Below are 9,195 nucleotides of genomic sequence, written 5' to 3' on the forward strand. Positions count from 1 at the left end.
GAATGCTCTGTTTATAAATCTCTAAAAAGTTTACGAAACACATTCACGAACATCGCAGTATACTTATTTTCTTGTTTATCTCATTAGATTCTCATAATAGCCTTGTAAGGAGAGTCACTATTATTCTCCTTACTTTATAGGTGAGAAATAGCAGCTCAGAAAAGAAAGTGAAGGGCTACTGTTCACACCCCTTAAAGGGCTCAGGTACCTTAAAGGCACTCACTAGATGTCTATTGACTTTAATTGACTTCCTGAGTTTATGGTGTTTTAAGCTTATAATGAGCAGAGCTAGTCCTTAAATCTAGGTTGTTAAACTTCACAGGCAGAGCTCTCTCAATACTATTGGTTTCTAACCTTATGCAGTATGCACACATGGTTTTTAAAATAAAAACAAAAATCATAGATCGCACATGATAGAAGCTGTGCTACCGACAGCCAATAAGAAAGTACAGTATGTTAAAATGACATAACAAATTCAGTACCACCTTTACGTGAATTCATATTTTATGAAAGACAGTAAGATAGACATAGACTTGAAAAACCATGCATAGATGAGACCATGTTAACTTGGTTTACAAAACCCGCCGGGCTTGCAGATTTGTTGACCTCTTGTGCTGTCTCCCTTTGGGCTTTTCCTAGGGGTTTCAGGCTCATCAATTGGAAATAATTTCTTCATTAGTAGTTTTTTCTCAGTATTACCCGAGAGTTTCTCCTGACTTGGTAGTCCTGAGCATACTATTTTCCTAGAAATCTTCTGTATAATATCAATGTGGGTTTTAAAGTTTCTGCCTGAATTTATTCCATTTGTCCATCTGAGAGCCCGAGGCAGAGGAGGCCCATCCTCATGGAAGACTTGGGATTTAGAGAAACAGAGAGGAGTCTAGGGCCATGCCACCCTGAACAAGCCCGATCCCGTCTACTTTTGGAAGCTAAGCAGGGTTGAGCCTGGTTAGTACTTGGATGGGAGAGCACCTAGGAAGACCAGGTGCTGTAGGTGTAAAAAATAAGGAATTGTAAACTGACAAGGTTCTTGCAATCTGTGAGGTCAACCATAGGGTTGTTGTGAGGAAATTAAAGTACATGAAAATAAAACTATAGTTAACATTTATTGAATAGTTACACTGTGGTTGGCATTTTATGTGTGTTTTCTCATATCAACAATCCAAAATGAAATAGGTATTATTATTAGACTATTTTACAAATAAGGAAACTGAAGCCAATGCAAACTTGATAATTTGTCTGAGCTCATCGAGCTAGTAAGTGTGGAGCTCGAGCTCAAATTCAGAATTGTCTCCTAACTTCATGTTTTTACCCATTCTCCTATTTTCAGGGTAAAAAAATTATATAACCAGTTAAGCATTAACTTTTTATTACTTAAATGTATGCTTTGATTGCTATTTGCCAATAAACCAAATATATATTCACCATGATTCCTGGAAACTGAATACCAGGGAAATCTACTCTTTCGATGAATTTGAGATTCAATCTGAGAGATATTGTTTATTCAAATAACAGTACAGTGGAAATGTGCCGAGGAGTAAGATGACTAGATATTGTTCTGGATCAATAAGGTGTATATTATTTTGAAATAAAAAATGGGAAGCAATTATTAAAAATATTATTCTGCAGAACTGAAATTACCTGGCAACTAATTTACTCAAGCTCTTAAGTCGCCTTTTCATGACGCAACCCCACTTTTGGGAAAACAAGACAACAATGAAGCAAGTTGATACCAAAGATACTTAAACAAACAAACAAAACAAAACAAATCAACAACAACAACTACAGAACCCATACCCAAAAGTTCCCTTTCAGCGCTTATACTGTCTTTAACTACACGGTTACAGTTTTAAGTAGATCACTCATAAACCTAATAATGGCCTTTAGATGCAGTAAAGCGTTCTTTTAGAAAAGGATTAAATCATGTTAAAAAGACTGGTAAAACAGGAGGCAGGGCAATTCTAAGTGGGCTAACAATGCATTGTAGAAATGTTTCAACATGAAAAGTTAAATACAAACAAACCAAATATTCCGTATCTTGAGCATTCTATTTGATTAAAGCTCTCATGTGGTAAGATTAATGTTTTATACATTTCTAATATAGAAGGATCTCACTCCTTCTCCCTGCTTCCATGAGACCCTTCTGATACTAAATTGCTTCAATATGCTTGTGGGAAGAGAGAAATAATTCAGTAACAACAGTCCCTGGAGGAGCAGAGGCCACTGGCTGATGTCCCAAGAACAGAACAAGTGGCGTCCTGCTGAACTGCTTTTACTGGCCTGTGGTCTCAGGCAATCATCTATTTACCTAAGGCCTTATATCCAAGCTAAACAATTATTTTGACTATTCATTAGGCCCCTGTTTAACTTAAGCAACTTTCTTTCTGGCAAAGGAAAGGTGCTGTGGAAGCAGAGTAGGAAGCGTTGACAGCTCAGTCCTGTCCTCAGTCTTTTCTTATTGTGTTCCAAAATGAAACAAACAGCAGGGGAATTCTTACTTTAAAAGGGCTGCTTCTCTTTTGCCCCTTCAGGCTGAAAACATAACATGTCGTCCTTGGGTATTTAAAGCTGCAAAAACAGGCAGAGAGCTGAGTTGAACGGCTCCAGGAGCCAAGACCTGGAGACAGCCACTCATCCTCCCAAGGGACGTGGTTCGGGGATGGACCTCTTGCCCACTTGGCCTCTCAGGCTGTCTCTGTTTAATAAAAGCTTGTGCTAGGGAGCAGACATTATGTGGCCTCTTATGTAACTGGCAAAGAGAGTGGAGACTCTGATGGTGATGACAACTTACAGTGGCTGAAACACGGGCCACATGACAAGAACCAGACTCTGGCCTCAATTGCGGTGTCAAGGTCACTTCAGGGTGGGGAAAGGGAGTAGGAAAGGGACAGAGCAGTAGCTTCTATGCCGGTATTGCGTCTGAGATGAATGAGGAAGATAATGGTAATGGCTGCAGGGACCATGGTAGAGAGATTCATGGCAGGGGTGTCACCATGAAGGAGGAAGATGACATGGTGATAGTGTGAGAAAGGTGCATTTCTGGAGCAGGCCAAATATAGTGAGGGAGAAGCTTTCACAAAAGGTATTCCTTTGAACTTTCTTAGATGTTACTAATTCATGTTGCTGCTGCAAACTTGCAAAATAAAGGCAGAGAGAACCCAGATGCTCACATCTCATGCTGCACTGCCTCAGCTGGCAGCTTTGAATATTTCAGAAGACGACTTTCAATTAGCAAAGTGAAATATTTCTCTTAAGATGTTTATCGAGCCAAAGTGGAGGAAGTTTGTGCAATTCAATCACTCCACAGATTTATGGAATAGGACAGGCAGCCAGTTCAGTAACAGGCAGAGATGATTGTTCCGAGTGCTATGAGCTCGCATGAGACCCAAGATGGCTGATTAGACTCCAATTTCTCATCTGGAGGTTCAAGCTTCTGCTTTATTTTCTTGAGTGAGTCTGGGCCTGTCTGGTCACTAAGGGCTTCGTGTTGACCTGGCTGAGTGGGAGGCTTCCTATCCATTGATCTGTTGTGCTAATTGTGTATTCCTGGGCTGTCACGAAGATAGCTTTGCGTGTAGGAAAGAGAGAAACCAGGAATTAGTTGTCCAGAAACCACACTTTTGGCAAAAGGGACAAAAAAGTTTTCCTTGCTTGTGAAAGGAAGTCCTTTATTCTCATTTCAAAAACCTTGATCTTTTTATCAAAATCATGGAAGAGGAATTTCACCAAGTTAGAGTCTCGAAACAATACTGTACTATGTTGCATCTTTAGCTTAGAATTATTAACTACTTGTGACAAATGTGCATTTTGGGACTTGAATGCTATAAAAGTGAATATTAGCTAGCAGTGTCTTTATTTTTTAAAGCAGGTAAGGAAGGTTTTAACTCAGACTAGACATTTTTCAGCTTGATGGTTTTTCAGAGGGAAAATGAGAGAAAAAAGTTTTATTCACCAGGAAGACAGGAATCTAATAATAATAATAATAAAAAGATTGAACAAGAAGCAGCAGAATGCCTAATGAGAGTTCTGTGAAGCTGTAAAAGAACTTAAAAGAACATGTCTTCTTACGAAGATCGAGAAGAAGGGGAATAATCTGGGGAGTCATTTTAGGCAATATGTGATCTGGCTCTGCTTTAAGTAATAAAAATACCAGTGTGAGCTTGACATTATTCACTTATCTTTGGGACGAGGCTTTTTATCACTCAAATCTCACCAAAGCAAAGTTTTTTGTTTGTTTGTTTGTTTTTTAACAAATGCATGGTGCAAACACACACACACACACACACACACACACACACACACACACATACACACAATGACAGGCACATTGTAGGCACTCAAAAAACAGTAGTTATTATTTATATTTTGTTACTGTTCTTCTGAGGTTCCTGCCTCTCACCAACCTCCCTCCCTTATGACAATTGGTATTATTTAGGAGAATTTCTAAATCAGGAACTGTATATGTATAAGCTGTTTTGTCCTCATAACAAATCCACCCGAGGTAGGTGTACGGGTCATCCCCATTGCACTGAGGAACACACAGAAGTTTTAAGTGACTGAATTGGGACCAGAAGCCAGGTGGCCTCGGTTGTTCTTGCTCTCCAAACCACTGGGGAACACAGGGCCAGCGTCTCTATTCTCCTCAATAGTGACAGGGTACAATCACCTACAATGTTATTCATTATTTTCTCGATCTTCCCAGGTTGTGTTTCTCCTCTCTCTGCTGGGAAGACCTGAGTTAAATAAAAGCAAGTACCAAAACTATTTATCCTGGGGCTTTTTCCTGACAGCATTAGAAGCCCAGGGAATGACTTGGGAATGAGAGTCTCCGATGGTGTAGGTTAGATCACAGGCAGTCTGGACTCCACTAGGGATCTGGGTATCTTGCTGGTCAATAGAACTTTTGAGTAAGTGGGTCAGCAAAGGGGCTAATTCTAGTCCAGGCTCAAAGGTGACCCTAGATTAATTCATTTCATTTCAACAATGCTCATGCCAAACATTATAAAAAGTGTTGGAAAGTAGATGGGGAAAAGGGAAATAAAAGATTCATAAGATGTCATTTTGGCACTCAGATAGTTAATAATCTAAAAGAGAGTCATAGAACTGAGCAAATATGGTGTAAGCTGGAAAGAATCTAACTTTTAATGATACTGAGATATTTGGGTTTGGATCCCTCTCTCAAAAGCATTGTGAGGCTTTATGATTTTATATGGATAAGCAACTTGGAGATTTCTGGGTCTCAAATGACTTCCTTGCAATCTTATAAAATGTTTCACTTAGTAGGATTTAAAGGGAATCATTTAATGTTCAATTTTAAAATTTAACATAATTTTACATTTAAAAGGCTTTCACATTTTAAAATGATGGTTAAAGGTGAGATTTAGATTCTCATATAAGGTCTCCAATAAGCAAATTTCTGTGGATATAGGTAAATGATTTAATTTAACAAGGCTCATTACATTTTAGAAACAATTTTTTATTAGGAAGAGATGTTATTTGTATCTGACGACTGCACTAGCCTTCTGGAAAATAATATATATAGTAGGAGAAGTGAAGGAGGAGAAAAAGAGAGGAAGAAGGCAAAGAGAAAAAAGAGAGAGGAGGAAGAAGAAGAGAGAGGAGAATACAAAGAAAATGGACATTGGGAGGAATGAAATATTGGGGCTGAGGAAGAGAAAGGAATCAGGGATAATTCTTAGATTTCTGTCTTGCCTAACTGGATCATTGGTTGCGCCAAAAACAAGGAAATCTCAAAGAGGAATTATTTTACGTCCATTTCATATCTGATATTTAATGTAAAAGATATTTATGATATATGATATTTTTAGCAGGAGACACAATGGTGAGAAACCTTGGGAAAAGTCTTGGCCTCATGGAGTTTACAGTCTGCTGGAAGGGACCATACAGAACAATTATATGCATAAACATAAAGTTGCAACTTTGGATAGTGGAAACAAAGAGAAGTATATTGTGTTAAGAAATTTATAACGGACTTCCCCTTGCCAGGGAAGTTGTTACGAACTTCCCTGAGGAGGGGACATTTGATCTGAGATCTGATAAATGAACGGGAGTTAATTTAAGGTGAACATATATCTCAATTTCCCCTGGAAAGTCTTGATTTATGCCTGTTGTCTTGCCCAGTGTAATTAGTGATAGCGTCTCTTTCACACTCAAAGGTATTTTCATTGGATTATACATTATGTATCACCCTGAGTGCAGCAACCCAGGCAGCAGGAATGCATGGCCAAAGGTCCTATGGCCAGAGGATGGCATATATAAGGTACCACAACAAAGCCAAGTGTACCATAGCAAAGAGAACAAAGTCAGTCAGGTGGGGCATGGGGTAAAATGAGGCTGGAGAAGTGTTAGGGTTTTGTAGCACAGGCTGTGGAGTTTGACTTTATTCTAACAGAATTAGGAAACCATTGGATGATTTTAAAAAGATGATGTTTTCAGATTTGCATATCGAAAAACAACTTCAGGTGCAGTATGGAGAATGGATTGGAGCAAGGCAAAAATGACTAGTAAGGGGATCACTCGAATAGTCCAAGTGAGAAAAGATGGTACTTGGAAAGGGCGGTGGTGCTAGTAAAGAGATGAGTGGATTTTAGAGATATTTAATAGGTAGAATTGACACATGGTAAGGAATTGCATATGAGGGCCGAGGGAAAGGAAAGTATCAAGGATAATAACCTAGATTTCTGGCTTGCATAACTGGATGACTGATTGTGCTAATCACAGAAAAGGAAAATCTAGAAGAACCAGATTTGAGAGGAAAAGTTCATACACTCAATCTTGGCCACGCTGAGTTTAATTGTTAACTGAGATTTCAAAGCAAACATGTCAGGTAGGCAGTGGGTTTATGGATCTGGGACCCAGAGGAAATGTCTGAGATGGAGATAGAAATTTATAAATCAAATAAAACTATGGGCATATATGAAGTTGCCTAGGAAATGAAGTGAAAAGTGTATGGGGCCTAGTATCTAACCCTGAGCAACTGTAACACTTAAAGTTTTGCTGGAGGAGGAGTCTATAAAGGAGAAGGGGGAGCCACAGAGGTAGGAAGAAATGTACAAGCTCCTTACGTCACGGAAGGGAGTAATTCAAGAGGAAGGGGATAGTTCTCAGTTAGAGCTTGTTGAAAAGGTATGAGAAATGATAATTGAAAAAAGTGCTCTGTATTTAGTTGAGCAATTCTAGTGAGGAATAGAAGCAGAGTTGAGAAATCACACAGATTTGGGAAGTTGGGAAAGTTTTATTAAGAAGCTGATATTTAGATAGGCTTTATGTGATTTGGTAAAATTTTGAAAAGTAGCATTTTGCAGTGTTGGCTTGCAACTGATCCAACTATGATCATCGAAATGAAGAGAAGGGCTTTTTAAGAAAAAATCATGCTGATCTTAAAATTGAAGTAATCTATAAGAATAATATTAATAATAAAATATAATTTGAAAATTGCACAGAGGATAAAACAGTTTAGGTCATGAAAATGCTTGTAAATTTTTGCAAAATATAGTGATACCCTTTCTAATTTACTTCCTATATCTAAGTATAATTCAAGAAAACATGTCTAATGGAAATTACTGCCAAGAAAAATGCTTGTTGGGAAGAAAGGTATGGGCACATCAATGAGACTAAATATAATTAATAAGATAAAATGCCAACCAAATCCCAATGTCACTGAAGAATTTCTTGTGTTTTTTGAACTTTGAATCATTTGAGAGAAGTGTTTTAATGTATTGTTTGTTTTCATGTGCTTCTGAACTTCCTGATTCTGGCCGGGAACAAGGACAGACCTGCCAAAATACTGCAAGAAAAGATGTTGCTGATCACGGGCAGGAAATACTCAAAGTCCCACGAGATGGCCTGTTCTTAGGAGACTTCCACACCAAGTCTGCTAACCTCGGAAGGAGCATCAGGCCACCACACTCACTGCTGGAGCCTGTTCAGAGCCAGGAGGTAGTTGGGAGTTCTTTCCAGGCATCTGTGCCAACATGGCACTTGGGATTCTTTTAAGCTCCAAGTGTTGTTCATTTTTTGTTTATTTTTCAGAAGAAAAACAGATGGCAAAAACTGGATTCAGTAGAGAAATGGTTGAATTGATTATTTCATACCCATGTTATGTTGTTTTGCTATTAACACCACTAACATATTTCTATAGTAATAAATAAAATTTATTGAGCATTTAGTATGTGTTTGGTTACGTTCGAAGTATTTTCATTAATTAACTCATTTAATCCTCTTGATAACTCCCTTAGATATAAGTACTATTATTAATATCATATCTAAGAGAGGCGTTAAATCACTTGGTTCCAAGATGACATGGCCAGTGAGTGTGACGGTAGACTGGAAACCAGGGTAACTGCCTCCACAGCCTGCACCCTTAACTAACATGGTACCATTCTTGTTAAAACAGGTCTTGATCAGAAGTGAGAGGCATAGTACATTGTTAAGGTAGGGTGGATATTATGTAGTATTTAAAAACTGTTTTACAAACTAAAGAAATTAATAGCGTGAGATGCTTTTTACTACCTTTCTGAACTTGGTCTTTATCATTTTGGGCTTTATTCGATCTTCTGTTTTTTTAAGTAGGGGTAATAGTATCTGCCCTGTATACTCATACAAGGTAGGAATCAAATGAAATCATAGGATAAACTGTTTTGTCGATCACTCTGTAATAAAGTTTTATAATTAAGAATACTCTCGTTGATATTGCTATATAAATACTAAACATATATGATAAACTATAGATTATATAAATTCTATATTGTATTATCCTTTATATGTTATGTAAATAGTATTATTGATATTGCTATAAAAATCTAGATGAGTATTAAAATGTATTCAGAGTAAGGAACATTTATTTTCTGATACGTTAATTAAGCACGTGAGTTAAGGGCACTGTAGTCAAATGTGCTTGGGTTTAACAAAATAAGATTTAAAAAAATATTGCAATGTTATCAGCTAAATTGTATACTTCCAATCTCCATTAAACTCCCAAATTTGTATGTTGAAGCTCTAATCCTCAGTACCTCAGACCTCAGAATGTGACTATATTTGAAGACAAGTCTTCTAAAGAGGTGAGTAAGTTAAAATGAGGCCATTAGGGTGGGTCTTAATCCAGCCTGACTGGTGTTTTTATGGAGGACATTTGGACATGTGAAGAGATGCCAGGGATGCATAAGCGGAGAGGAA

General features: G+C 37.8%; 1 pseudogene; it reads left to right on the top strand.

Moving 5' to 3' along the window:
* Positions 1–878: 878 nt before the first annotated feature.
* Positions 879–997, top strand: LOC111737189 (annotated as a pseudogene).
* Positions 998–9,195: the final 8,198 nt, after the last annotated feature.

The sequence above is a fragment of the Pteropus vampyrus genome, unplaced genomic scaffold, assembly GCF_000151845.1.
Source record: "Pteropus vampyrus isolate Shadow unplaced genomic scaffold, Pvam_2.0 Scaffold24, whole genome shotgun sequence".
Classification (NCBI taxonomy): domain Eukaryota; kingdom Metazoa; phylum Chordata; class Mammalia; order Chiroptera; family Pteropodidae; genus Pteropus; species Pteropus vampyrus.